This window comes from Theropithecus gelada, chromosome 10 (assembly GCF_003255815.1).
Source record: "Theropithecus gelada isolate Dixy chromosome 10, Tgel_1.0, whole genome shotgun sequence".
NCBI classification, from domain to species: domain Eukaryota; kingdom Metazoa; phylum Chordata; class Mammalia; order Primates; family Cercopithecidae; genus Theropithecus; species Theropithecus gelada.
The window spans coordinates 30017662-30020935 of NC_037678.1; the positions used below are offsets into that span (position 1 = coordinate 30017662).

Genomic DNA, 3274 nt, shown 5'->3' on the forward strand with positions numbered 1-3274 from the left:
AAAAAAAAAAAAAAAAAAAAAAAGAAATGCAGACATGGGAGGCTACACCAGGGACTTCCGTGATAACACGCATGGTCTAAAGACTCGATTGCACCCTACTTCTCCCCAGTCCCACTCAGATCTACCCCCAGACCCCAAATCTATCCTCCAAAGCCCACGGCACTTTCAGTTCTGCAGCTCCCATACATCTGGAGTCCTGGTGCTCCTTTTTGTCATTTTCTCCAAAAAGTACCAGGGTCATTCATCTAATAAACAGGAAGAAATCCAAAAGTGAAAACACAGAGGGGTCAAGGATTCCCTCATCAAGAGTTCAAGACTAGGCCGGGCTCAGTGGTGCATGCCTGTAATCCCAGCACTTTGGGAGGCTGAGGCAGGTGGATCACAACATAAGGAGTTCGAGACCAGCCTCTACTAAAATACAAAAATTAGGTGTGGTGGCGGGCACCTGTAATCCCAGCTACTCAGGAGGCCGAGGCAGGAGAATTGCTTGAACCCGGGAGGCGGAGGTTGCAGTGAGCTGAGATTGCACCACTGCACTCCAGCCTGGGTGACAGAGTGAGACTTTGTCTCAAAAAAACAAAACAAAACAAAAAAAAAACGGCCGGGTGCGGTGGCTCAAGCCTGTAATCCCAGCACTTTGGGAGGCCGAGGCGGGCGGATCACAAGGTCAGGAGATCGAGACCATCCTGGCTAACACCGTGAAACCCCGTCTCTACTAAAAAAATACAAAAAACTAGCCGGGCGTGGTGGTGGGCGCCTGGCGCCTGTAGTCCCAGCTACTTGGGAGGCTGAGGCAGGAGAATGGCGTGAACCCAGGGGGCGGAGCTTGCAGTGAGCCGAGATCGCGCCACTGCACTGCAGCCTGGGGCACAGAGCAAGACTCCGTCTAAAAAAAAAAAAAAAAAAAAGAGTTTAACACTAATTTTTTGAAAGTCAGAGGAAGTAGAATGTACTGCAAGTAATAAGGAGAAACAAGATTGATTCCAGTGCTGCACAAAGGGCAAACCACCAATTCTGAAAGCAAATCACGTGAAGGGTTTTTTTTTTTTTTTGAGAGGGAGTCTCGCACTGTCGCCCAGGCTGGAGTGCAGTGGCCGGATCTCAGCTCACTGCAAGCTCCGCCTCCCAGGTTTACGCCATTCTCCTGCCTCAGCCTCCCTATAGCTGGGACTACAGGCGCCGGCCACCTCGCCCGGCTATTTTTTTTGTATTTTTTAGTAGAGACGGGGTTTCACTGTGTTAGCCAGGATGGTCTCGATCTCCTGACCTCGTGATCCGCCCGTCTCGGCCTCCCAAAGTGCTGGGATTACAGGCTTGAGCCACCGCGCCCGGCCGTGAAGGGTTTTTTTGGATTTTTTTTTAATACTTTAAGTTCTAGGGTACATGTGCACAACATGCAGGTTTGATACCTAGGTATATATGTGCCATGTTGGTTTGCTGCACCCATCAACTCATCATTTACATTAGGTATTTCTCCTAATGCTTACCCTCCCCCAACCCCCCAGCCCCCAACAGGCCCCAGTGTGTGATGTTCCCCTTGAAGGGTTTTTTTAAATACCAGGTCAAAGCTAAAGATCAAGCTTTTCTTTCAAAACGCTTTGGCTAAAAGTAGGAGCTAATTTTCACATCTGCGAAGGTGGCTGAAGGACTCCAAGTCACGCCTTGGCAAGGGTGTGGCAGCTGGCTGAGGACTGCAGGTCCTTGTCAGGGGGAACCTGCTGGGTTCTGGGGAGTGGAGACTGAAGCACAGACAAGAGCTGGGCACACTTACCTGGATGTGGGGTTGGGAACGGTGAATCAGAGCCCAGTTAGATCCCGGAGGCCGGCAGCAGGCTCTGCAGAGGTGCAGGGGCACCTCATTCAGAACCCATTTCTTGGCCCTCTGTTACTAAAACCAGCTCCAAGCAGGACTTTTTTTTTTTTTTTTTTAGCGTAAAAAGAGACGCCCTCTTGCTCAGTCTGCCCGCCGGGGCGCAATCCCGGCTCACTGCAAGCTCCGCCTCCCGGGTTCACGCCATTCTCCTGCCTCAGCCTCCCGAGTAGCTGGGACTACAGGTGCCTGCCACTGCGCCCGGCTAATTTTTTCTATTTTTAGTAGAGACGGGGTTTCACCATGGTCTCGATCTCCTGACCTTGTGATCCGCCCGCCTCGGCCTCCCAAAGTGCTGGGATTACAGGCGTGAGCCACCGCGCCCGGCCCAAGCAGGACTTTTTATGGCTGGAGTTGCCTCCAAAGAGGCATCGGCCTCCACTTAGGTGTGACTCTGAGCGTTGCCTAGCTGAAAAGGTGTGATGACAGGGAGCACACGTGAGGCCATTGGGAAGAATATTTTGCCAAGTGCAGAGGCTGTAAAAATGTGGAACAGGGCTCTGTTTTTTACGCTGTATTGAAAATGATCATCAGGGCCGGGCGTGGTGGCTCAAGCCTGTAATCGCAGCACTTTGGGAGGCCGAGACGGGCGGATCACAAGGTCAGGAGATCGAGACCATCCTGGCTAACACGGTGAAACCCCGTCTCTACTAAAAAATACCAAAAAAAAAAAAAAAAAAAAACTAGCCGGGCGAGGTGGCAGGCGCCTGTAGTCCCCGCTACTCGGGAGGCTGAGGCAGGAGAATGGCGTAAACCCGGGAGGCGGAGCTTGCAGTGAGCTGAGATCCGGCCACTGCACTCCAGCCTGGGCAACAGAGCAAGACTCCGTCTCAAAAAAAAAAAAAAAAAGAAAAGAAAAGAAAATGATCATCAGAAGCAGAAACTGGGCTTGTGTTCAGAACCTGAAAATCTGCAGGGCGGAAAAAGAGGACAAAGGCATCTTTTAGGGACTACAAAACTAAACCTCAACAGAAAGATGCCTGAAGAGACAGGTGGATTATGACCTCAGAATTGGAGACAGGAGAGGTTTTCAGAATTAAAGATCATCTACGGCTACACAAACATTTGAGAGGTATTTTCATTTAAACATCCCTTTCTTCCCACCAATATCACGAATTATATGCTATGCACAACCTATAACAGAGTATAGCAGAGTTGCCAATGGTTTAAAGTGCTGCATATATGATTGCTATATAAGGTAAATAAGATTCTTTGACCCCCAGAGTTAAGAAAATGGAAATAATAATTGCTAAGGCATATTAAGAATTATATATGTGGCCGGGCGTGGTGGCTCACTCCTGTAATCCCAGCACTTTGGGAGGCCGAGGCAGGTGGATCACCTGAGGTCAGGAGTTTGCGACCAGCCTGATCCACATGGAGAAACCCCGTCCCTACTAAAAATAC

General features: G+C 50.0%; 1 protein-coding gene across 2 annotated transcripts in view; it reads right to left on the minus strand.

Moving 5' to 3' along the window:
• The window catches only part of ADA2 (adenosine deaminase 2), a 53696-nt gene extending 51800 nt beyond the window's left edge, over positions 1–1896 (minus strand). The window contains exon 1 of one of the 2 annotated variants that reach the window (XM_025400197.1): positions 1772–1896. The gene's annotated coding sequence lies outside the window, so the exon portion shown is untranslated. The remainder of the gene's footprint in view (positions 1–1771) is intronic. The other variant, XM_025400199.1, reaches the window with a different exon arrangement.
• Positions 1897–3274: the final 1378 nt, after the last annotated feature.